Here is a 27777-nt window from a genome sequence, read left to right on the forward strand (position 1 = left end):
AGCGCAGCTCGTGCTTTTGTCAACCGAGCAGCCGACCACTCTGACGAAAACCCCCTTTTACCACGAGACATCCTTGAGCACCAGCGGCGCGAGCGAAGAAAGTACAGTCCACCACACTCTGACCTATCCAGGCAGGACTCTTATGACTGGCGCCGAATACAGACGCACACATTTCCAAACCTTTATTTGAAAAATGGCATTCACCCAACGCTGTACAGCGTTCGCTGTCCTTGGTGCGGAGGCCGGCCAACTCTCGCCCACATTACGTGGGACTGCCAGAACAGGCCACCCAAAATTAATACACCAAAAATAGCCGGCAAATTTTCCGGAAGGGAGCAGTGGGAGACTTGGCTCACTAGCGAGGATCGGGAGATGCAACTAGCGCTCCTCGACCAAGCACGGCGGACCACTCAAGCCAGTGGGGCCCTGGACTAGGGGCTCCACCCACTCGCTTTCTGCATTTTTTTTTCTTTTAAAGAAACGTTTTGATGTATTTGATATATATTCATCGGCTGACAATAGCCTTAGCCAGAAGCCTGCTAGCGAGGATGAGACTAAGGTGCCTGACGACGAACCAACTATGTCATGGGCAGAATCGCCACCAGTTCAAGATCGCCCACCGTCAGTGGAATCTGGATCGATGTGCGAGGCCGCTAGGAAGGGTCCAGCGCAATCTGACAATCTATCGCCCTCGGGAAAGAAGGCTCGCGTTCCCAAAGTGTCAAAGTTCACAAAACCGCTCCGGGGAACGCCTACTCCTGCAGGTGTCTCTTGTGTTAAAGTGCACCAAAAGGTCCACAGTGCATCACCTCATCAAAAAGGGAGTGGTGCACCTATGGAGCAGCGTTTAAACGCTGCACCTTCATAGGTAATCATGGTGGGTGATCTTCCCTTCTATTTTGGTACTTTAAATGTCCGTGGCTTACGCAGTAAGTGACGGCAAGTACAGCTTCTTCATTTGTTACACAATAGAAAATTAGATATCTGCTATCCAAGAAACAAAGATTGAATCCGACGAAAACACAGAAGTAGCTCTATCTCCATTCCTATCTGACTATAATGCTTGTGTAAGCTATGCAGTAGGTGTTTCCGGAGGTTGTATGTTATTTGTTAGAAGACATTTACAATGTGATTTGCTACATTTGTTTACAGATAGGGAAGGGCGCCTAATATCGTGCGATGTTGATATCTGGGGTATGAGCTTTATATTTGTGTATGTTTATGCCCCGAACAAGTTACGTGAACGTGAATGTTTCTTCTTATCTCTAGAACATAATTTCTGTACGGATCATGCATTGGTCCTTTTTGGAGACTGTGTTTGTAACGCGCAAGATCGTACGTCGTTGAAGCTGAGACATAATCCAAGTAGTGATACGCTGCAACGCCTGATATGTGATTATCGCCTTGTGGACAATGGGGAAAATGAAAAAGTGGGATGTCACTATACGCATTTCCAAGGTACCTCGCATGCAAGGCTTGATCGAACTTACGTTTCACCTAGCGCGCTATCTCTTATTTATGGTTACACTGTGCACCCTGTATTCTTTAGTGGCAATTGCCTAGTCTCAGCATCGTTTGGTAGCCGTCGGTATAAAAGTCGGCGTATGTGCTGGGAGTTGTGGAAGTTTAATAACCAATTACTTTCACGTGAGTGCTTCTTAATTAAAGCGTGTTACTGAGCTTATAGCTCATGTGTCATGCCGCAAGGACTTGCCGCTCTTTGATGTGTGGGAATTATTCAAACAGGAAGGTTAAATGAGAGCTATCGATAAATCATCAATATTGACCTTTGAAAAAAAAATTACGAACCATTGTATAGGCTTCTGAGTGCATTGCATGAGCTTGAATGTCTACATTCCGGTCAATATACTGATGATAGTCATAAGGTCAAGGCACAGTTACAAACGTTGTACATAGAAAAATACAGAGGTGCATTAGTGCATGCGCGAGAGCAGCGTTTCTTGGAAGAACAGCCTTGCAGTAGGGCCCTAGGTGATGAGCGCCAACACGCGCCGTCTAAACAAATAGTAGATATAGAGTATGGTGGAATCATTGTTAATGAGCCTACTCTAATAACTAAAGCGTTTTTCGAACATTATCAACAACTATTTTGAGGCCATAAGCCATTGGATACAGATAGCCAAAGAAATTGTATCGTTGCTGCCCCAGGTAAATCAGGATGATTATGATTGAAAACATTGATATTAATAAGGTAACTGCATGCATCGATTCGTTAGCGAAAGGCAAGACGCCCGGCCCGGATGGCCTTACTGCCGAATTTTATCAGTGTTTTCGTTGCCTCTTATCACCATTATTACTTCAGGTGTACCGTGAGGCCTTGGAAGTAGGATACCTCACTGCCACAATGCATGAAGGACACACCGTCTTTATAGCTAAAAGCGATGATGAGACTAAATTGCAAAAAGTGGACGGATATCGGCCTATCTCCTTATGCAATGTGGATTATAAAATTTTTGCAAAGGTATTAGCTAAACGTTTGCAAGTCGTAATAAGATCTGTGGTCGGTGATCATCAAACATGTGGCATCGGGGGCCGGTCCATTCAGACGAACATTCATGTTGCAAGATCGGTGCTAGAGTGTGTAGCTGAGGGGATTGGGCAGGTAGCAATGGTACAGCTAGATCTCGCTAAGGCGTTGGACAGGGTGAATCACTCATTCCTGTTTACTGTACTAGAGCATATAAATATCGGATCCCCGGTCATTAGAGGTGTCAGACTATGTTATGCTAATGGCTCAACGAGGCTCACGGTGAATGGCTCTCTCTCCGATCCGATTAGGCTTGTATCATCAGTAAGACAAGGATGCACTTTGTCACTGCTTCTGTTCTGCTTGTATTTAGAGCCCCTTTGTATGAGCATTCTGAAAGAACAAAATTTCCAAGGGCTTAGATTATCGACTAGTGAGGTTCGAGTTCTTGCGTATGCAGACGGCGTGTTTCTTTTTTCTTTTTTTTTGTACTGATAAAATAAGTGTCGAGACTGCTCTTGCAATTACACAAGATTTTTGTGCGGCTTCTGGTGCAAGCGTTAACTTTGAAAAAAGTTCAGGTTTTTGGTTTGGATTATGGGCCACTATGCCATCACATTACGCAGGCATTCAATGGAAAAAAATATCTGCGTTATTTAGGTGTGCCTCTCTCACAGTATAGAAACAGCAACGCTCTAAATGTTGCAAATAGGCGATGCAGTGCCGGAATGCGAAGTCATGAGCAGTGCAGTACTTGGAGTTCCAGTCGTCAGTCGATGCGGTGCGACAATGTGTTCCTCCCCCTTGAATTTGTTCGTCTAGGATTAGTCCATCTCTTCGTCAGGCAAATTGTTTCTCGCCTGTTCTTTTTTTTTCGAGACAGTGACCATCCGTTTTTGCAGGAAATGTTGCAACTCCGCTTAGTTCATTATCTTCCTAATATAGTAGTGTCATCAAATGCCAAAGATGTCCCACAGGCTCCTTAGGGCTTTCTCAAGGAGGTTGTTGACACATTTCTTGAAAGTTAGATTCAGCATGGAGTGCGTGTTCACTGCGAGTCGAAAAGTAATTTCTGCGGCACTGGTGGACTCCATTTCCCCAGATCCTTTGTATCGTACACCTCATTTAAGCTGACCTTATCAGTATGTACTTAAGCGGGTCCGAAAAATGTGTGTACCTCCTGGAGTAAAAATATTTTTCTTTAAATTAAATTCAGGAACACTCCCTTTTAAAACTTAGTTGAATTCAAGGGGTTCCTTTGTGCCGGAGTCAACAAGCTGTCGACTCTGTTCACGTGCCGAGACAACAGATCACTGTTTCATAGATTGTAGGGATGCTGTATTTTTCGGGACATTCTCCAATGGATGCTTAGAAAGGACATTGACATCACTCGATATTCGATTAGGTTTCTACCTTTTAGGGTTAGGGGCGGTCTTCTCTATGACATGTTCATAGTACTTGGTTTACACAGCCTATGGAGATGTAGACTGTGCGATCGCCATGCCGAAAGCCCGCGATCTACAAAATCCTTCTTTCGCGAAAGTGCCGCGTATGTGAGAAGTGTGTACGCTGCGCAGGAACTTCCGTCTGACTGGAAGCACTTGTTGGACGCATGTGTGTGTTTGCCCGACTTCTGAGTGCGTAGTTGTGTCCGCTCTGTAATATACCTTCAGTTTTGTTGTCCATGTAATAAAGAAAAAAATTCGTCCATGGTCTAAGGGGTAGCGCACCGGGCTGCTACGCTGACGGAACCAGGTTCGAAGCCAACTATCGAGCATGGTTTCTTTTTCTTTCTTTTTTTCGAAAAGACGAGTCATGCGATAGCGGTTAGATAGCGTCACATCAAAGTTGAGATTAGTAGCCTAAGAATGCTAGTTACATTAATACTTACTCTAGAACAGTTAGAAAGAGGTTATACTAGTCAATTGTGATGTTGCAGATATTATTAGCTCAGACTGCCACCCACAGCAAACAGTCCTTACGAACGAAAATATCTGTGAATTTGGTATCAACTAGGTTAGATCGCGCTATTTTTACGTATTTTGAACCCCGAGGACTCGTAGAGCACAGGATACGGAGTGCGAGAGGGATCACGACGTGAGAAACGCTGTGCCAAGTGAAGCATTAGTCCTTGTCTAAGTGAGCATTTCTTGTTTTTGTGTGTTCCGTGAAGGTAAACATGGCGCTGCATATTCTCACATTGCACTACGTCAAGCGGGTTGCGAATGTGCTCTGGTCAACGAGCAGCTACCACTAGCCAGCGCTGCTGGTGGGGGATTAGTATTCTTTATTATTAGTTCAAGCACGTTAGGTGACTATTTGTTACCACGTCGTTCTAATAGTGAGATGGTGAGTAATAATGATGATGAGAAATCATCATCATTGTCGTTATCATTATCATGGTTGGCAACAAACTTGAACCCCGCCAATTTTCTTGTCTTTCATTCTTGTCTGAGTGATATATTTGAGATTTTGGGAAAGCCGCCTCTAATGAAGCGTACGTTTCCAATTATTTACATTCAAAATTTTAAAAAAAACTTACGTAGAACATCCTTTCTTTGAATAGAATTGAATCTCCTTATAATTATTTTATTCTTTTGTTGTGCAGGTCACTGGAGCGAATTTCACTGGAAGTGCTGCGGAACGGATCCCTCGAAGGTTACGCAGACACGCTGAGAGCACTGTAAGTAACTGTTCTTAGAGCAATACGTACACTTGCACACTATTCCTTAAATCGTGTCATTGAAAATGTATGTTATCTGCTCCACAAATGTGTAAGTCGCCCATGTATCTCCTGAATCTTGCGTCAAGTGTATTTTGAACTGAACGTTAGTGAATAATAGACGTCTTATAAGAGAAAAGTTTCCTACCACTGTTATTTGAGAGGTAGGAATGTATATGCAGGGTGTTTCAGAAAATGCGTTCGACAGAGAAAGCATCGCGTAATCGCGACGATTACGCGATTTCCTCGGGTTGTTTTTGTCACAGAGATATGCACTTTAAAATAACTTGAGCTAATAATTAGAGACGTAATTATGAAAATTGCACTTTCTTTAACCAATAATAATAATAATAACAATAATAATAAAAATTATTGTTATTGTTGTTGTTGTTGTTGTTGTGAAAACATATACACTAGACAGGAAAGGTAAAGCGAGGAGCAGGCTGGCAATTGCCTCATGAAGGGGCACAACGCCTGCCTACTCTAACTGAAAAGTCCGACGACTTTTCTAACGCGGGACTTGAAGCCCGTCATCCGAGAAGTTCGTAAAAGGTTCCAGAGATGCGAAACGCTGACAACTCAAATTTTTGCACAGCAATAATTACTTCCGGCTAATTTCCGCGGTAAAACTGAAACATAACAACCGTGACGCCCTAAGTTAACGCCCACGAGTGACGTGCTATTTAAGCCTCGCACGCAGGTAGTGGCTTGGCAACAACGCTTGATGGCGTCATGTTTGCCGACAGTGAAGCGTAAACAGCGACGTCGCTTATGGTGTACGCTAATGGTGTGACAGTTGTGCTCTTCGACACTTGAGTTTCGGTTCTCTGGGTATTCCGGAATTCATCACGCTACAAAAAATTTACAGCGTCAGCTCTTTTTTCATCTCTGGAACTGGAATTTCCTTTGTCGACATTTTGGTCTTCTCTCGTCTGAAATACCAACTGCTCATGAGTCCTGCGTTGTAGGGCAAACTTCAACCTTTGAAGGGCTGTCTTATGGAATTTTCGGGTGTTCGTTTCTGAGCGCTCTAGACCGCTCTCGCGAGCCGCATTATCTTCGACAGTTTGAAAAAGAGCGCGCGCTTCGCCCGCTCGGCGGCTTCTTTTCAATCACTCTACTCCCGCGTCGAGCACTCTCAGGCGCCCCAAACGTTGTCCTTGAAACAGTCGTTGAGATTGAGAGCGTTGCCCGTCACGTGATAACAACACAATGTCGTGCATGGCGTCACTGTTCTTGGCGACGGTCCACCGTAAGCCACGTCAGTGCATGATGTCGTCTCAACAAGCCCTCCTCCTATCAGCGCGTCCGCCGTCTTTGCTGGCAGCGTCGGAAACTTTGGCTATACTTAAACGCGAAAGTGGACTTTTGTTGTAGTCACATGGTTTCGCCTCTGCCGAAAGTCAGTCACACGTTTGGCTTGCGGGTTTGTCTTCTGTCTCTGATTTCAAGGAACGCCGGATTCGCTCAGTTCTGAGCCAGAGGATGGAGGCGACCAGTCGAAGATGACATTAAAGTCGCAAAATATAACTTGCTTGCGAAGTCGATTGTGACTAGCCTACCCAGAATGGCAAGGACACGTGTAAAACTGGTAGACGAAAACTACTCATCACCATATATGTGCCCTAGGTCCCCATATGTTTCATTCAAAAATAGCAGGGCGGCCTGCTTCAGATTCTTCGTAACCCGAGGACTATTGAGGCGGACCTCGAATACTGAATTGTTAGCTTAATATATGGATTAGTTAATGTATATGGTCAAGACATATACAGTACCTTTAATGTCTACCTAGAGGAATGCATCTCAGGTTGACGACCTCACTGCTGTTCCGTCGAAAAACTTTTTCTTTCGAGCAGTGAAGGTCATGATGAGCCGTGCGTAACGAGAGCAGGAAAATTGAAGCAAATGTTCATAACTTATGTTGACGTAAAAAAAAACAAAGAAAGCTATCAACTCCGAGTGCTAAATGGCCAACAATCCTAAAGGCCAACTTCAGTGGCTAGGAGTAGGAGGAGAAGGAGAAATATTTATTTAAAAAAAAGGAAGGACTAGCGTCACTGCTGTTCAGGCGCTCAATTACTTTCTTTCTTTCTACTTCTTTGAATTCATTTACATTCCGCGTTAGCATTGTCCTTGTTATCTTCACTTATGCTGTCATTCTAAAACAATGGCCAACGAAGAGGACAGAGAGGGGGGCGAAACAAAAGAGAAAAGCGGGTAGGTTAACCAGAACAATAAATTCAGTTTCTTAGTCTGCAATAAGGACGAAGGAGGCAGAAAGATAAGAAGGAAAAGAGACAGAGTACATGTACCATCACATCCGATCACGATCCCCACGCACGATCACAGCGCAGGAAAAGAGTTAGCAATAGTCGGTGCTAACTTTTGTCGCTCGTGCAGGCTTGTTCAGCTTAATAATTGTAGCAGTGCTTTCCTAACAATAATCTCTGACAGCTTATGAGGTCGGTATTCTAATAAGATCTGTTCTGACAATGGTCTCTTATCAATGCGTGCCAGCCCTGTCGCGGGCGATCGTCTCTACACACTGCACTAATGAAAGTCACACAAAAGATGTTCATAGTCTATTCGTGACTACAGTCATCACACTAGCATCCCCGGCCACTACAACGCGAGAAGCAAAAATATATGTAAAGGCCACTCCTAGCCATAGCCGACAAATCAGAGTAGCCTTGCTTCACTGGAGTCCAGTTGGGATGCGAACGCGGAGCAAAGAGTCGGTTATATTGAAAATTTGATTGTTCCACGCGGAGAACGGGAATATCATGTGCCAGCATGCGAAGTATTATAGCGGCATGTGACCGGGTGACAACAGTATATATTATTGAGTTTGGTCTTCAAGAGCTGATTGAGCAGGCCTATCTCCGCGCTCGCTACCCATGTCTTCAGTGACTTTTAAGCCACTGAAATTTGACGTGGTCTCCTTCCTCGGTCGGGGTATGAATAACAACCCTGATCTCAACACCAGTCCGTGTGGTCCGCGCCGCATGCCGGGCAGATGTAAAGACTGTTGCGCCGGCTTCAAATCCCGGAATATGGACTATCTAAGAGGTTGCGCTTGGCCGATGAGACGAAATGCATTGCAAAGAACTACAAGTTAGGCAGCCGTCGATGTCGTCGGGTGGCACATCCTGTTAGTGGTGAGTCTGGCTGGGAAAACCTCAGTGCGCTCAGAACAATTAACAGTGGCTGAGCCATCATAATAGGCACATGCGCCATCCACGGAAGCTTTCCACAGTAGACGACAGCGCCAGAACGCATACCGTATATAGCTTAGCGAGCCGAAGAATCGAAATTGGAAGGAGGCGATTAAAATTACTGAGGTTTCACGTGCCCAAAACACGATGTGGTTATGATACACGCCGTAGTGGACGACTTTGCTTTAATTTTGAACATCTGGGGTTCTTTAACGTGCACTTAAATCTGAGTACACGAGCGTTTTTGCATTTCTACCCATTTAAATTCGGCCGCTGCGGTTGTCATCGAGTCCTCTACCTCGAGCTCACTAGCGTAACGCTATAGCCACTATAAGCTACTATGGCGGGTATAGGACACGATTCAGCTCCCCTATGACGCTTCGGAAAGCTTAAAGCAAGCGCCGCTCTAGAACGCGGTACCATGAACATTTCCAAGCTTGGGCGTTGGTCTGGGAAAAACTCAGAGTTTAATATACAGACAAGCGCCGTTTTGATGGTTGTTTCATTTCTTTTTTCGCACCCTAAGTGCCATCGTCGGCGACACCGGCGTGGTAAGTGAAAAACAGGTGATGTGCTATGGCCGGTACAACGTGTCCATAAATATGAACCTCGTAGATGTACCTCTTATGCAAAACAAGCAGAGATAGCTATTTAAAAGCAGAAGACAACTCAGGTTTTTTTTTTATTGCTGATATGGTATATATATAGGTGTTCATTATATGAATAATGAACACTTTTTTAAGGAAGCGTAGCAACAGAAAGTTGACCTGGAAAAGCCCTAACGGTGAAACAATAAATGAAATTGATTTCATACTTTCTGCTGATCCCAGCACTCTGCAGGATGTAGAAGTGTTAGGTAGGATAAAGTGCAGTGATCATAGGTTAGTGAGGGCTAGAATTCACCTGAATTTGAAGATAGAAAGAGTAAAATTGGTCAAGAAGAAACAGGTCAGCCTAGAAGCAGTAAGGGTAAAAGCAGACAAATTCAGGCTGGTACTTGCACACAAATATGCAGCCTTAGAATAGAGGGATGAAGATGACATAGAGGTAATGAATGAAACCGTAACTAGGCTAGCTTCAGAGGCAGCAAGTGAAGTGGGAGGCAAGGCACCAAGGCAACCAGTAGGCAACTTCTCCCAAGTTACAAAGGACCTAATAAGGAAACGACAAAGAATGAAAGTGTCCAATTCAAGAGATAGGATAGAATTCGTGGAACTGTCAAAACTGATCAAGAAGGCGAAAATAAGTGATATTCGAAATTATAACGCGAGAGACTGAAGAAGGCGTGAAAAATGGTCGCAGCCTGGAATCACTGAGAAGGGAACTTGGCATAGGACAAACCAATATGTATGCACTGAAGGATAAGCAAGGTAATATCATCAGCAGTTTAGAAGATATTGTAAAAGCAGCGGAAGAATTCTATACTGACCTGTACAGTACCCAGAGGAGTCAGGATATTTCTATTCGAAACACTAATGAACAGGATACAGAAACTCCTCCTATAACTAGCGATGAGGCCAGAAGGGCCTTGCAAGACATGAAACGGGGAAGAGTGGCAGAAGATGGAATAACAGTCTATTTAATCACAGATGGAGGAGACATAATGCTTGGAAAACTGGCGGCTCTTTATACGAAGTGTCTATTGTCTGCAAGGGTCCCAGAAAACTGGAAGAATGCAAACCTTATACTAATCTACAAAAACGAAGACGTTAAATAATTGAAAAACCACAGGCCCATTAGCTTACTCCCAGTATTATATAAAATATTCACCAAGGTGATTTGCAGGAGAATAAGGGCAACGCTTGACTTTAGCCAACCAAGGGAATAGGCTGGCTTCAGGAAGGGATACTCTACAATGGATCACCATCCATGTCATTAATCAGATAATCGAGAAATCTGCAGAGTTTAATAAGCCTCTCTGTATGCATTTCATAGATTTCAAAGGCATGTGATTCAGTAGAGATACCAACAGTCATAGCGGCATTACGTAATCAAGGAGTACAGAACGCTTACGTAAATACCTTGGAAAATATCTACATAGGTTCTACAGCTACCTTAATTCTACACAAGAAAAGCAGGAAGATACGTATAAAGAAAGGAGTCAGACAGGGAGACACAATCTCTCCAGTGCTATTCACTGCGCGCTTGGAAGAAGTATTCAAGCTATTAAGCCGGGAAGGCTTAGGAGTAAGGATCAATGGCGAATATCTCAGCAACCTTCGGCTTGCCGATGATATTGTTTTATTCAGCAATACTGCAGACGAGTTACAACAAATGATTGAGGACCTTTAACAGAGAGAGTGTAAGAGTGGGGTCGAATATGCAGAAGAAAAATATAATGCTGAATAGCCGGACATGAGAACAAGTGTTCAAGATCGCAAGTCTGCCTCTAGAGTCTGTGAGGGAGTACGTTTACCTAGGTCAATTAATTTCAGGGAACACTGATCATGAAAAGGAAATTCATTAATAAAGGGTAAATGAGACATCCACCCAAACGTAGCTAAGTGCTGCAAAGGAAACCTATACGGGTGCCTTGAAAGAAAAGCTTCGCAGTTGAAGAAAAATTCAACCTGGTCCGGGTCTCGAACCCGGGACCACCGCCATTCCGGGGCAGCCGCTTTGCCATCTGAGTTAATCAGACGGCTAGCAGATGGCAGGCGAAGTCGAATTAATCAACAACTCAAAAGCAAAGGCAAGAGTTTGGCGCAACAGTTCTGCGGAAACCCGCAAGGTGGAGAGAAGTAATTAATAAAGGGAAAATGGGGCATCCACCCAAACGTAATTAAGTGCTGCTAAGGAAACCCATACGTGTTCCTTGAAAGAAAAGCTTCGCAGTTGAGCTACGAAGTCCTGGATCAGGACGAATTTTTCACCGCCAGTCCAGCGGCATTAACCCCAGAAAAGTGGTGTATCCACCCCCGGCGCCATCTACCTCCAATCTATAGTCATTTTTTGTGAAAACAGCGAGGTACTGGAATGGTCTGTCTGCCAACGCCACGCATTACACCGAGCCACAACACTTCAAGGCTGTTCTCGAGTCACTCTTATGTTAAACTCAGCCCATCCCTCATGTAATACCCCATCTCCGGGACCTTTGAGGTATAATAAATGAAATGAAAATCAAAGGAAAAAAGGTTGTACTCCAAGAGTTGACCAGTTCGGTCAAGCATGTATCTCAGAAAACCCGGAAAGATTGTCCTGTACAATTCCAACATTGCATGTACTGACTCCCGTTCTCTGCCCCCCTCCCCCCGTTCTTCCCCCAAGAAAACTGAACAGCTGGAAAGTAGCTGTCAGGCACTGTTTCGCGAATAGGCGTTATGAAGGCTGCAGGAGAGGCCTCTATCAAACAGTGAGTCCTTGCATAGGAATTGATATCTCGTTTGATTGTCGACGGACATGTGTTGTTGGTATGTTGTTGATATGGCCGTGGGTTGTCAACGGTTTGCGAGTAAACGCCACCAGTGCAAGTTTATTCAGGAACATCCCACGTGTCTTTGTAAAGGTACTTCAAGGCGAAAGTGGTTCCGTCTGCCATAAATTCAACCTTTAAAAAATATGTAAGAGCTGCTTCTTTTCGGCTCCAGTGTGGCTTTTTGGGGGCTGAAATAGCTGGATATTCTCTGCAAAAGAACCGCTTTGATAGAGTAGGACTGACAAAGATTTCTTGGCAAACACTGGCGCTTACTAAGTTTCAGCGCAGAAGGCTTACCCAATTCATTTATTCTGCTGGAAACACTGGCCAGACAGATGTAGGAGATATATATATGCATGATCACTGTGTCGCCGCTCACTTTAAGGTATGTGGCAGCTTACTATTATAGTTATTTTAAATGAAATCAGCATTTATAAAGTAACGTGGTAAGCTGTGGAAAGCACATGAAGCAAAAAAGTGAAGGACCGTGCGCTTGAGTAGTGCAGCGTCAGAAAAGGGCACGCGTTTGTGAGAGTAAGTAGCAGCGTACAAGCCAATTAATGTGACTGTTCGTAGTTATATATTTGTACCTCGAAATGTCCAGGTATGAACTTTACAGCATCCCTGCTGTATGATACGAGTGGCCCGGCTCGGACAGGTTGAAAAGAGCTGCTGAATATCGGAGTAATCGACTTGGCTCCCATGTCTGTGACATTTGCCGTTATTTTCAAGCTAGCGTTCCCAACTCGGGGTGTCATTACGCAAGTCGCCATTAGCTCCCTGTGAGAGCGAGCAACAGCGAAATGGAAAAGCGCCGGCATTGAACATTCACTCGTGCCTTGAAGCTTTGTATCGTCGATAAAATGGCAATGTTAATTTCTTCCAATTTGCATGCAGGCTCGCGCTCACTGCCTTTGGCCTTCAATGCCCTCCCCCCCCCCCCCCCCCCCCGACCTCCCGAAGGGTTTGTACCGGCTGTTCAACCATCAGAGCCGGCCATGTGTCAGGTCCCATAGAGCGAAGTAAATATAAAATGTCTAATGAGGGATGTTCTGGTTCTTCCACGTATCGCCTCGTTACTGCAAGCGGTATTGAGGGCGCTCGTGAAAAGTAACATAAATAATTTCTAACTCGGCGACAGGAGCGTAGGTATCAGCCCCTTCTCCCTCCGGTTTTCTCCTTTTTACTTCATTATCACGCTCCGAAGTAGAATATATGTTTAATGATCCCGGCCTGGCTCTAGGAACCACGCTACTAAAAAGGCTGGAGACGTGTTCGAGAAGGTTGTACGATACGGGAGTAATCAGTACAAAGGGGCAGTTTTAAAGGTAAGTTGATAATGAACTGCGCCATTTTTAACTCTAAGAGATTATCAGCTAAATGAAACAGCCTCATATAGCCTTTTAATAAAAAAAAACTATAAAAAATGACAGCCTGTATGACGATGAGACTACTGAGCAAAAACTTTTGTAGGGCAATAATGACAAATGAGATCAAGATATCTATTTTTCTCCCGGCATACGACTCCATTAAGGTTTTTGTAGAGCATAGCAAATGTGGCCACATATTATTGCACCTATCACTCCCTCCGGACGGTAGATGGCATTTCTGAAGAGAATCTTATTGTTCTTTTTTAATTCTTAGTATTTTTCGCTGCACAAAGTGAGAAGACGTCGACTCGATGCTTACGCCGAACACGCGAAGCTCAAAAATACGCTAATCGGAATTTTCAACAGCTGAACACAGGTCAGACAAATAAGTCGCAGTATCTTAAGAGCAGAGAGAGAGAGAAATGAAGAGGGAAAGCTAGAGAAATTAACGAAGGCCGGGCCCGGTTGGCTACCCTACACTTGGGGAGGGGGAAATGGTAAGAATAGGTAAGAAGGAAATAGAAGAAAAATAATAACGAGTCAGAAATTCGCAGAGTCAGTCGCAGAGGAATATCCGCTGTCACAAGCGTCCGTACAGTCCAGTAGCCTTTAAGAAGTGCAGAAGGGTTTTTGGCCTTTTCCATGCAAAAATGCATAGGCCATGGTCCCAGGGTCTTTTCCTCCGAGAGCACTCTATTATCTAACAGGCTGAGTTTAGCTTCTAGAGCATGTCACTGAGCGTCAAAGGGCGCGCAATGACACAGGAGGCGCTCTAGAGTCTCATCGTGCCCGCACAAATTGCACGCCGCACTGTTGATCAGTCCTATTCGGAATTAATAGGTATTTGTAAATGCGGCGGCCAACCACATGTGACACAGTAAAGTTGTTTCGCGCCTGGAGAGTACAGGTGGCAGGTGAAGTCGTAAGTTAGGGTCGAGAGAGTGGAAGCGTGAGTTAGCGAAACCCGATGACTTCCATCGTAGAAGTGTTATGCGGCGAGAAAGTGATTCAAGTTGCCTCGCAGAATCCGTTCTTGAGAGTGGTATAGAAACCCGCTGATGTTTTTGATTAGCTCAGCACAAAGCTTCATCTGCGCTGTCGGTGCAGATGATTCAGCAGTGGCTCGGCAACCATTGAAATACAATGCCATGTCCTTTCTCAAACACGTGGTGATGAGCGTAGCTTATTTCGTACGCTCGCTACTCGTGTAACCCATGACGTAGGGCAAACTGTAGAGTTTGTAGGGCTGCTTTCGAATGACAGAATATGGTCCAATGATTTGGTGGCTCCTGGAGCACATAATTGAGTGCACCTTGAAGAGCCGCAAGTTCTGGTGCTGTCGGCGTGGTATTGTGAGAGCATTTAAATTGCAAAGATACAACGTCCGCACGACGAACCGCTGCTCCGGTAGAGCTGTTGGAATTGGTGGAACAGTCCGTGTATATGCAGTCAAAATACGACTCGTTTAGGAGAAGCAGAGACTGTTAAGAAGGCAGCCTTGTCACCGCTAGCCCTGAAGCAGTTGCCTCTGCAGTCCCTTCAGCTTTCGTGTTATTCATACCGTTTTTCCAACCGACCCTGTATTATCCAGTCGCAAAGATAGCAATGGCAAATGTGAGTGGAGCAGCTGTAAGGTTGACATTGCCCCCATTGGTACGCGGAAGAAGTGGCACACAGTTGTGATCACAGCAAAAGACGTTACACTAGTACTTTGTGATAAGCCATGTGCCTACTTAGAAACACCAGTCAAGTGGATGAACTGAGTGAATTGAAATCTTCGCTGCAAGTACAAGGAAATACTATGGATGATGCACACCTTTCTTACTTGATGGTTAGCAGTTGAAACTTCTTAGTTCATTTTCACTTGGCACGCAATTTTGTCTGTTTTGCTAGCAGCCCTGGGAATCGCACCTCCTAAAAACAATGACATCCCTCGCAATGATGGCTGCACATTTCTTTTGTAGTTATTTCGAGGAACTTCATGTTTACCATTCAGTGTCTATAGAAAATTATTTATTTTAAAACGGGTACCAGCGAAACACACAATGTTTTGCATCATTCGTACTTGCAACACAAAAGGCAGAAGTAGCATAGTTGCGGCTAGGTTTATTATGTTGCGAAACATAATTTCCACTAATCAATGATATCTAGTCGCTCGGTCGCCCTGATTTCCGCTGCAGTTGCACACACACATCTTCAAGAAAGGAGAAATGCAAAAGCTATACACAAGCGACGTCAGGCACCGTCACGTTGATTTAACTTATCTAATTATACATATATATATATATATATATGTATATATATATACATATATATATATATATATATATATATATATATATATATATATATATATATATACTGTTTCCTCCAGACTGTTTCTTAGTATCGCTGACAGAATCAACCACAACCGGTCCTCTTCATCGCAGCACGTCGTACCGTAACCGAGCAAAACCCCAGATGCGGTCTTCCGCCGACAGGGCAGAGGTCAGTAAAGCTGCACTCCGGACGCGGCCACACTGGTGGTCGGCACTCAGAGGCTTGCCGGGGCGCGGCCGCCTTCACCCAGCGCGCTGTCCACCGGTGGCAGTCGGCGCGGCCGAGGCTTCATAAACAACCGCTAATCCCAGAGTACACGTGGCGATAAAGATGCGTAGGGCGCAATAGGCGCCACCTCGCGCGCTGCGGGCAGTACGGCAGCTTTCCAGGGATGTCACGTTGTGGTCACGCGGAGCCCCTCCATCAACTTTCATTTCTTCGCTCGGGCGCTGAGGCAGGCAGTGCCGGGCTTTTCTTTAATACCGCTGCCCGAGCCCCTCCCTCCCCGCTGCCATCTCCCAGCCATCCTTAGTTTGGTCGGCATTCTGCCCCGGCGAAGCCCAGGGGCGCGTGAACGGCCTCCAGATTGGGGCGGCGCGCGGGTTGCGGACGCTCCGTGATCGCGCGTCGGACTCCACTTTATGGGACGGCGGCTCCCGCAAGCACCGACGACGCCCTCGTCTCGCTGCCCACCCTTCCTATTCTGTCCCTACACTTGATCAGCTATCGCCTTCCTCGCCCCACTCAAGTCTTGTGCACGAACATCCCGAGTTTGCTATCCGCCCTTCATGACTGCCTCTGCGAAAGCCTTTTATTGATCCGTCTGTTTTGTCTTTCATCCCCTCTCTCTTTATTGTTGCCTTGTATGTCCATAAACCAATATTTTTCTCTCTCTTGGAGCAGAGCCAACCTCCTAGTGCGTCCTCTTGGACTTATTGCGCTTTACTCTTTTACATTTTGGTACCCTCGCAAGTGCTTGAATTTTATAAAATTCGTTTTGTGATTAAATAGACGGCAGGCTACAGAAACACTTGGTTAACATAAGGAAAACAATTTTTATCTTTATAAACTTCATGCTTGAGTAAATTGATTGACGGCGTCATTCGAAAAATCTGCTTTACTGGGATTCTAGCGAAATAACTGGAAGCGAGTGTCATTGCGGCGAGTAATTTTGGCTTCACCACAACTGCATTAGCTGGCCCCAAAGTGCTACTTAAGGCGCAATGAATAAATCTAAATGAGAAGACGCGTGTTCGGGACAGTTAGAATTGCTTGGAGTGGAAGCTAAGATTTTTTCTTTGAATGACCCGTGTTAAATTTTATTCGAGTCGATATTGTTGGCTACAGAAACACTTTCATATCATACGCATTACTGATCATGATCCTGTTAACGTTAGTATTTTTTTTTTAATTCTGGGGTTTTACGTGTCAAACCACAATATAATTGTGAGCAAACCGTAGTGGGGAGCTCCGGGTTAATTTTGACCACCTCGGGGGGGGGGGGGGAGGGGGGGGTATTCTGTAAGTGTTCTTCTAGTGGACAAGTCCATTTCGTCTGCTGCTGCAGTTCTGATTGGCTGGGCCGGGGTACGAGTCAGACAGGCGCTCCCAGCCAATCAGCACTTTAGCAGCAGACGAAATAGACATGGCCACTAGAAGGACGCTTGCAGAATACCCCCCCCCCCCCCCCCTTCGGTTCTTTAATTGCACACGATGCAGAGTACAAGGGCATTTTTCCGGGCTTCGCCCCCATGAAAATGCGGCCGCCGAGTCCGGGATTTGGTCCGACCCACTCGGGCTTAGTGCGCAACGCCGAAGCTCCTACACCACCCCGGCAGGGTAACTTTAGCGTTAGAATACCCTACGCTGCTTACCATATGTCAGCTTGAAGACCGTCCCCATCGCTCATGGGCCCGCAAAGCTATGATGGCACTTTTGTCTTACTTGAGGGCGACTGGCCTATCTGAACGCCTTTGACTTGCTCAGGCCCTCTGCATGCGTGCGCGAGCTCACCGCGGCTTTCCTCCCCCTCCACTCCCTCTCTCTATCTTATCTTTCTATTCCCTATTTACCGTCCCCCCGAGTAGGGTAGCCAACCATACGAATTTTTGTTTAACATCCTTGCCTTCTCGCTTTATTTCCTCCTCCTCCTCCTTCGTTAATATTTGTAGATTGCGGGTAGAATAATCGTAACCAGATATTTCAGTATCGCTGGCTAGCGGTTAACGAAAATGCAGTTCAACTTTATTTAAAAGTTGTGGAGAAATTTCCTTGCATCGGACATCAGTTGACAATTTTCGAATTAGTAAATGTATAAGCAGTTAGCGTACCTGTAGAATAACGTACGCGGCATTGCATATGCGAAAAATCCAGGCTCAAATCCGCTTGTGGCCACGAATGCAACGGAGAACAGTCGAAGGAGCCGTTATTCTCACCAAGAGCAAGCTCTCCTGGCCTTTCAAACAGCGCTCTCGCGGCCTACATCTGTGCAAACACATCTCTCTCAAAAAAAAAAAAAAAAAGTAACGTGCATGTACGGTCTACGTCGCGTTCGATGGCACTGTCGCGACGATCGACCATGTCAGTGGCAGTAGGCGGCACATATTTTAGTCGTGCCATATCGTCATTTACAAAAAAGGTATAGCAGTTGACAGGTTAACACGGCAACCAATATGTAAGTACTGTGAATGGTTCACCACAACAAGATCGACGACAAAAACAAATCCGCCTTTATGAAAATGCAACAGGGGACAAAAGAGAAGAACGTGAAACTAAGTGGGAGGCATTATAAATAGAAAATTTGGTTGACTGATAGCTTTTCAGTGGAAAAAATGCAAAAGCGGACATTTGGCCGTCTCCACCGGCTCAACTCGGGACTCAAAACTTTTACTCAATAGTCGGAACTATCCTGCTAAACTCGGGACGGCTGGCAACGCTAAATTTTCCACGTGTCTGTAGCCTCGTGACTAGCAGAGACCAATCAGAGCTCGCGGCTGTGCGGGCGTTTCGCTAGCGAGGGGCTGCGCCGCGAAGGCCGCTTCGGCTACACGGCTACGGCGTGGTGCCACGGCCTTGCTCCTTCATTGGCTGAAATTATAACATGGGATCAAGCACATTATCTTTCTGTAAAACGAGTAGCTTTCTTTGCCTTTTTAAACTCGTTATCGTGGTTGCGGGTCGGTGGTCGGACTTGCGACAAAGCGCCAGTGAAAGGGCACTGTGAACTTAGCCGAACCCTAACTTTATAGCTGTTTGATACGCACATGGTATTGCATGAGAGCTTTGACGTGTCTGAAACTTTAGTGGAGTGGTCGGCGTGGAAAACGTTCGTTCGTTCGTGCTTTTTGTTTACATCGGCAATCACCGTCGATGGTGGCTACACAATTTTTTACGCTAATTCTACAAGACCAACAAAAGAACGAATACACGGTGTGACGGGGCTGGGCAGTATTGAAGATACATGTACCTTAAATACTATCTCAAGATGCTCTTTGGATATCCTATATCTGTATAATGATATATTCAGCGGGACATGTATCAGTATGTGTATTTTCGAAACGTCACGCGAAGTATCGTGTATCTTAAGCTACAAGAGACACCTCTGGTAAAATACACAAAGATATCCAGAGTCAATGACAGCAGTGAAAATTTATTCTGAGGCGACACTTTTATGCTAACTCAAGTTTTTAATAACCAAACATGATTGAGAAAATCTAATGCTGTGCGGCACTAGTATTAACAGTGAATAAAGTTTTAGTAATTAATTTTTTACTATAGTTGCTGGGTAGAATGTGCGAACTGCACAGCGGACGTCAAACCGGTGCTTATCCTGTACCATTTTGCTGGAAACTTTGTGCTTAGAACCACTTTCAAGAAATACAGACTGAACACTTGTTATGAAATGTATTGCTGTTCCGGCTATAGTTTTACATACAGTATTTTACACAATGCAGAAACATATTATCTGGAACATCAATGCACATCGCTGCAGATACAAAGTACTTTGATTGCACGTTACGAGCACCTGACCTAGTCACGCAGACGCTCAGGAATAGAACTGAAAGCTGGAAAAGGAGGAATTGAAACTGCCTAAGAAATTGTCACTTTTACCCGAAGGTGAAACATTGAAAGCGATAGCAAGGTCTAGCGCTGAACTGAAGGCGTCTCAGGAGGCTGGTTCGATGAGCATGCCAGCGGCGCCGCGGCTGTCGCACCACGACGGTGCACGAGATGGGATTAAAGGAAAACCGTAGCGTCAAAGAAAGGATTACATAAATATAGCTTGACGCTCACTGTGGTGTGGTGTACACCCGTGGGCAAAAGTATACGGACAAGGGGCTGCGCGATAAAGCCTTTTTTTTTTCCTCTGCCTGTGAACGCAACTTGATATTGAGGACTGCAGGCCAAACTTGGCATTGCGAACTTTTCAGTGGGCTCGTCACTTCCAGTTTATGTTTCTTAATTACGAAGAAATTCAGTTTCTTCGGCTACCCTGTGGTCCGTATATACACTTTTACTCACGGGTGTACATGCCCACATCTGCTTCGCACAAACGCTAATGTGTGGGCGCACAACGCCGATGCCTGCAGCGGAAGCCAGAACGCTGCCCTGGTTCCGGTAGAACCGGCTGACTGGAGCGTGAAGGTTCGTCCACTCACCTTCGTCTCTTTTGGAACAAAATGCATTGCGCTTCTCTGGAGACCTTCTAAACCTGCACGCACAGACCGCTCATGCGTCGTCAATAGCAGGACAGCACGACAATGGCGATGGAGCAAATGCGCCGCGAGCGCTACTATAATTGATGTCGCAATAACAGAGAACCTTGTTTTATTGGAATCATTCTGCTCGCCACAATCGCCCGGCCGCCGCTGTCGCACAGCTCCCTCTTCGCCGACCGGCAGTTTGAAGTCACGTGACCTAAAGGCCCCGTTTCGCCTATTTTTTCACGGCTGCTGCTCTAAACTTGGTAATAGTTCACCATTAGATATCACCTAGATAGCGTGACTCAGAACAGTTTGGCGGCTGTCACGATTAAGGAGCAACGTGGGAAGGCCTACAGTAGAACGCGGAACCTGCTGTCATTCTGCCGTCACTCTGCTGTCCCTCTGCTCACTAGAGCTATAACTCCGGCCGTCTTTTGCTGTTTTCTACCACGGGTTCGTTTGCTTTTCTCCTATACCATCTTTAAAGAGACACTAAAGAGAAAAACAATTATTTGAGCTGTATTACCAAGTTACCCTTGTAAAACATCCAAAAAAGCCAAAGACCCATAAACGAAAGACGGGTGGCGACGCTGCTTTGGAGTTCTCGTACCAGCTCGGCGTGACGTCATGGATTTTGACGGCGTCTGCTTCGGCCTAGTTAATTTTTTATCGGCAAATACAGACTGCATTGTGTTGTAAAGCAGCAAGGACTGCAGTTTCAAGAACTTTTGCTGAGCTAAGACAACCCAAATACTAAGTGGCACTTTGAAATCCCCGACGTCCCACTGACGTGCTGGCGCTAGGGTTTCAGCGTGATATTAAAATAATAAAACTTTGAGCTTGATTTTCTATTGTACTAATCGACTTATTACCGCCAAATTAGCAAGAATACAGTTTTCGAAGAAAAACTTGAAGGACGCTGAAGCTACGCCTTTAAGAGTGGAAGGCGAAAGCATTCGAAGATCCCTGACTGCTTCTCACGCTACCCGGCAACTGCAGCTTATGTAACCGTAATGTTTACCGGAAAACGCTGGCAGCGAACGCTATGCACGAAGGCGAGCTTTATGGTATAAATGCGGCCTCTTGCGTGGCCGATTCCGGAGGTAGTGCACAGCTTCGCCAAGAAATTAACATCATTTTTAGGCTTCTGTTATTATTTCACAATTTTAATATTTAAGTCTCAGAAGATTTAACATGAAAGGCATGCGCTGTCGGTGTTTTGTTTAATGACATTTGTTTGTGGCTGTCATTCTCGAAATTCCGAGGAATAACTTTGTGAAGAATATAACGCAAGGTATCAACAACTTTAGAGTGGTGTGGCAATATGACCCAAGTATACCGCATGTCACCTAGCAAGGCGTGGCATATACATATACCTAAATATATACCGCAATTTTTGCTCACGGACAACTCCGCCGACGCCGACGCTGACACCGAATTTTCTGCGATACGGGGCCCTTAGCGCTATCGCATTAACATTCTGATCAGTCTAAACTAATTTAATGCTTCTATTTAGTATCCCTTTAAAACTGAGGACTTTCGACAGAGTAACCACACAGTTATTCACCTCAATGCGAGTACTTTGACATTATAACAGAGCATGCTCAATAGGTTCTGTGCTGTTTCCAGACGCTACAGACGAGTAGTAGTCATGGGTAAATTTTACCCTAAAGCACCGGCATTCAGGGAATCAGAAGGTTTCGAACAGCAGTGCTCCAGTGCTTTGAAGTATCACTAAAGTTACAGCTTTTGACTTCATTTTCTGGTGTTCGATATGGTGCCATAGTTGGCTTCCTCTCCATTGCCCCAAAATCCACTGTGCTGCTTCCCGGTATCGGGTTTTCTGCCGCTGTCCACGCGTCCATTTATGTAATATCTGATAGTTAGTTTCGTGGCACATCTGCACATTTTCCAAGCCGTGTGTGAATGTTTTTCAAAAGTAGCCGAGATTTTCCTATTCTTTTTCAATGCCTCTAAGTGAGAATTAGAGATATGAGCCTGTTGCCAAATGAGGCGATCGTCGAGATCTCCCGCACCCGTTTCCGAGCATATTTTCTGGAATCTTCTACCAAAAAGCTGAGCGCTTCTAATGATAGTCGGCATGCTATCTTATATTGAATATTATCTGCTGCTACATAATCTACCAGTTCTTCATTTGACTGGTACGAAGTCAAATTGAGATGCATACTTTGCAAGACCATCATCAGTGGCCTGTGCTGCTCTAGCTTGAGTATGCACAAAGAAATATATTTTCATCCGCAACTTTGAGTAGCCGGTGCCGGAGTGACCGGTGGACTGCTATTCTGGGGCACTATAACGTAAAGCTATTCCAAACTTTTCTACTCTAATTCGGTAATCAGCCCTCCGCGATTGGTCAAAATATTTTCGGGCCACCCCCACTTCGCCTGTCTTTCACGCGACGTCACAAAACCGCGAAAACTAACCGCGTCAAAGTGACGTCTACGCGTTAAACATGCAATAATATGCCAAACAAAACTGATGTTTTGTCTGAATAGCCGCAGACTGCCCCGTTCCAAAATGAATAGAAGATGGCTGCCGGCCGATCGCTCGCCCACTGGCTACTCGCACCTGCCGGAGAGCATGGGTTTATTTGTGTATAATAAATCTTTTTGCGTGGCCGTATAACATGATCGAGCACTTTCGTCACGTATACGACATCGCTCTGCCAACTCTTCTTGACTGAGGATCCGTTTTAGCGGCATTCTTAACATTCCGTTGCACGCTGCCGCGATTTTCGACCAGCTACCTCAAGCTAAGTAAGGGAAAGCGGACCAATCGCAGACGCCGGCACCGCCCTCTCTATTTGGTTATCGGTTTTCACTGCGCTAGATCGGCCCTATCGAAACCCTCTCCACTTGAGCGTGCTCATCGCCCCTTGTCAGCCAATTAGATAAATACTGTTCAATGTAGGCAATCTTATTCGTTTTGAAAGCAAAGGAAAGTGACCTGACATAAACGAGGAGACGTTTGATTGGGCTGTTCAGACAACGCTGCGGGTGGTCACCGCCCGATGCTTGCGTCGGCTGTTACGTAAATTTGACGTCAGGAGATTGGAATAAAAACATGTTGGAATAGTTTTACGTTATGGAGCCTTTGTATTCCTTTCCCAATTGGGCCCAGTCTGCCAGCTACTCAAAAAAAAAAGATAACGTTTGTTCGGCATATTAATACATTTTCAGTGCGTACACGTCACTCTGACGTGGTGAGTTTCTGCGGTTTTGTGACGTTGCATGACAGACTGGTGAAGTAGGCGTGGCTCGAAAAAAAAATTGACGAATCACGGATGGCTGATGGGTACAAAGGCGTAGAATAGTAAAAAAGAGATATTCCTTTGTTCGGCCCAGTCATGCATAATAAGCGTGTACTTGTCATCTTATGATGAGAACTTTCGCGATTGTCGTAACGACTCATTAGAGGCTGGCGAAGTGGGCGTGGTGCCAAAAAATGTTTGACCAATCGTGGAAGGCTAACGAAGAAAGGGGAATAGAAACAGATTGGTATAGCTTTACGTTATAGCGACCCTGCGCACTCGCAACACATTTTTACACGTCTCATGTCTCAATGACGTTAGCGTGCATGGCCCGCACCGTATGTAATAGCAAGTGACTCCACGGTCGAAACGAAAGTCGTGCATGCCTTACCAATGACTCGACAGAACAAACAGGCTGCCCACCACGTGCTTTTTGGTACGCCTTTTAACTCGGCGACAGACTAAGAATTCTACTAGAACTTTCCAAATGATGGTAAGTTGAACAACTATTGCGAAAGAAATGAATTGTCAACAAAGATTTGCGGTAACTGTTAGGCCAGACACAAACAAGGCCATTTGTGCAATTCGCTTGTTCTGAGGAAAGACGCAATGTGAGAACGACAGCTTTTTCGCCCTGACGCGAGCCGCTCTTGCTTTGACGAGAGTAACCATTCTCCGCTTGGACTCCGCTTGGGGTAGAGTTACTATATGGGCTCCATTTAAGGAGCCTGGGCAGTAACTCTAGCTTGGGGTGTCACACCGCGCCAGCCCCAGAGAGGCAAGTTGAGCTTGCCGTCTGGCTAAAAGCAACGGCGCCCTTGATGTTTTGGTATACACAGGCTTCTTGTTTCCCTTACAGTTCTAAACTTTAAAACCTCAAAAGAATGTCATCATTTTATAAAGACAAGCGTAATTTGCTGAGTTTCACTATGACGTCGGCACTTCGTTCAAATGAACTCGCTTTGACAGACCAGCACTGTTATTCATCGAATTTCAAGACCTCCAAAAGCAACCCTTCGTGCTTTAATGAAGGTCGCAGTATCAAATATCATTCGAGCTCTGGTGGCTTGGCCGCCGTTTTTTGGTAATTCATCCTGCAGGCATTTCATTGAAGAAAATATACTTTTCGAGGCTTTTCTTTTTTTTTCACATATTTCTGGAAATGTAAGCGTATATATGTTCGAAGTACACGGTTAATTAATTAATTAATTAATTAATTAATTAATTAATTAATTAATTAATTTCAAGATTCCTGCCAGCCTCTGATTAGAGGTCTTAAGCAGGAGTGGTCATATACATGAAGAACTCTACATTGAGTACAAGGTGCAAAGCGCGAGCAAAATGAAATAGCACTCAATTTGAAAATGTGAACAGCGTGTCATTTTCGAAAACGTAGCCTTTAGCGCTAACAATGTAAAACCATTCCAGAAGAAGAAAATGCAAACTGCTCTTAGCGCTAAGTTGGCGAACACTTAGGAGACAGAAAAACAAAACTAGAAGAATATATGTATACAAAGCGTGGCAAACGATTTCAGAACATACATCCTATCAGACACACATAATGTAGTAGTGTGTATAAAAATATGTAGCAATAGCAGATGCACCAGAAAGCACGTGCGTTCAATTACGTGGAAGGACAGGCCGAAAAAGAAAGACAAAGAAAGAAAAAAGGACAGTAGGGCAGCTATGTACCCCGCTCATTTATACAATTTCTTTAAGCAGTTTTAAGAATGATTCAATGGTATCGCAGGCAACCACCACAGCGGGAAGTACATGCTATTCCCTAATGGTTCGGGTAAAATATGAATTTCTAAACGCTTCTGTTTTGCAGTAGTAGTCTTTAAGCTGCTAAGCACGGCTAGACCGAGTTGATCGACGAGCGAGAGGCTCGGTATACGTGTCCTTGTCGATGCCTAATTTTCCATGATAGAGCAGATACATGTACTTTAATAGTTCTTTATATCTCCGTTTTTGTAGGGTAACTAGTTCTGCTGTTTCTAGCATGGCACTTGGTGATGCATACCGGCTAAAGGAATCGAATACAAAGCTTATCGCCTTTCTCTGAATTTTTTCCACCTTTTTTTATGTTAATATCGCTATGTGGATCCCAGACGACGGACCCATACTCAAGAATCGGGTGGCCGAAAGTTTTGTAAGCCAGTAGCTTTATCTCACGGGGTGAATTTCTTAACCAACGCCTCAAGTAACCAAGCTTCTGCATGGCTTTCTTTTCTATGTATGACACGTGCTCATTCCGCTTTAAGTCCGAGCTGATAACTACGCCCAAATATGTATAGCTTGTCACGCGGTCTGCAATTTGCCCATCGATCGAATACGGATTGTTTAAAGGGTGTCGTTTCCGCGTCACGGTCATCGCTACAGTTTTTTTCGCATTGATTTTCATTTGCCATGAAATCAATGCGAAAAAATGTCGCTGTCTCGTAACCTTCCTTGCTTTGCAGCAGTAAGGAATATCTTAGAGTTTATTCGTGCGAAGATGAAGTAGACAGCGAAGTGCGTGAGCTATTCTACCATTTCTGTGTGTTTAGCTTCTCGATGCTGGCAACTGATGGTGCCAGCCTTTTCTATGGAGAATCCCCCAAAAAACACTTGATTACGCATCACTACATTCATTATTTTTCTTTTTGGTGAATTGCTACATATACTGAATCTTGCTACAATCCCTCGGGCGTTTGTCAGTTAAAAGGAAAAGAAAAAAGTGTTTCACAATACGCTTTATTTACTTTGTTTCAGCCACCTCAACTCGCTGCTGAAATTGTGCTATATCGAACCAGGAGTCTTTGACAACTTGCAGGAGCTGCGGGAAATGTGAGTACGAAATCTTTTCATTGACGCGCAAATTGCACGAATTATTGTTACAGTATAAGGCGCACAATCCAGGCCCTCTATGCCTTCCTCTAAATAAACTGTCTCTCTCGCTCATTTCTTTATTCCAGCTCTATACAGAAGTCCATATTGCTCCAATCAGTTCCACCGGGAGTCTTAAGGGGTCTTCCTAAACTGAGCGTATTGTAAGTACTGCTTTAATTTGTTCTTCTTTAACGGGTTATGCCTATAGTTAAGAAGAAGAAAGAGAACGTTGATTGCATAACATCACATACATCAAGATTGTGACAGCATCTGGATCCGCATCCGATATGGCTTGGTTAGGATATATTACAAAAAGGCTGTGTAAGTACAATATCAATTAGCAAGTACAACATTACTATGAAAAGTACATCATCTGTGACAAGTACAGAATCAGCAGGAATTTGCGAGTACAACATCCGTATGGATACGGGTAGCTGGCAGAATGAATGAACCTCTTGAGTGACAGGACAATATTTGGCAGTTCTGCCGTACATTGAGCAGGTTTTCTTTGGGATAACCTCGTACGGATATAGAGTTTAATGGTGGATTTGAATCTAGAAATGAGAGCTTTCAGCGCTTAGGCAGTTCGCAGTTGTCGACTTTCGCAATGAACATTTCAGGTCTTCAACTGTTTCAGCCACCCTTGTGGAACCTTCTGTTAGGTTTAACTATTGCCTTCCGGTCAGTGCAGCAACGAGGCTATCCTGTTCATTCCCGGAACAAAAGAGAAGTGCCGACCTCGTAGACACAAGGCTACAGATTGTTCACGTAGGCTCACGCCCCAACTTCAACTTAGCTACTTAGAGACCTGCGGACGCGAATTCAAAGCGGTTTCACTGGCAAAACCCACAAAATTTGACCGTGCTGGAGACACAGCTACCTGTGTTACGCAACAGTGCTTCCCAAAAATGATCAACCGAACTCGTGGCCAAAAACTTACAATCATAGGAGCGCGAATGCCCTCACTTTGGGTTAATCTTCCTCGCCCTCAGCTCCGTAATTTTACGCTCACCTCGTCGTCACCCCCACATTCGGAAAAATAATCTTCTGCCTCGTATGTACGTATAACTGCTACCGAGTCGCTATGTTGTATATATGTAAATAACTGTCTTCTTGACTCTATCCTCTCTGCTATCATATCTCCCGTCCTTCTCCTGGCGGTCCGTTTGTAAAACACTTATACCGCCAAGCTAGACGGAATCCAAACGGTACGTGATAGTCGGTCACCAGAGGACACAGAATATGTGCAGAGCTGCCACGTAAAGCAGACTTTCTAGAAGGCTTGAAAGAGCAGGCCACCTATACTGCAACATCCTGCATGGAATGCAGCCTATTTCAAGCGAGAGCTCAGTATCAAAGTGCCCCCTTCTCGTGTAGTGCATGTACAGAAATTATTCTCTTCA

At 44.9% G+C, this 27777-nt stretch overlaps 1 protein-coding gene across 1 annotated transcript in view; it reads left to right on the forward strand.

Moving 5' to 3' along the window:
- Positions 1–27777, forward strand: part of Lgr1 (Leucine-rich repeat-containing G protein-coupled receptor 1) — a 272908-nt gene that overhangs the window by 137863 nt on the left and 107268 nt on the right. Inside the window, exons 2-4 of the mRNA XM_072287532.1 lie at positions 5097–5171; positions 26258–26332; positions 26461–26535. The gene's annotated coding sequence lies outside the window, so the exon portion shown is untranslated. The remainder of the gene's footprint in view (positions 1–5096; positions 5172–26257; positions 26333–26460; positions 26536–27777) is intronic.

The sequence above is a fragment of the Dermacentor andersoni genome, chromosome 1, assembly GCF_023375885.2.
Source record: "Dermacentor andersoni chromosome 1, qqDerAnde1_hic_scaffold, whole genome shotgun sequence".
In the NCBI taxonomy this organism is placed as follows: Eukaryota; Metazoa; Arthropoda; class Arachnida; order Ixodida; family Ixodidae; genus Dermacentor; species Dermacentor andersoni.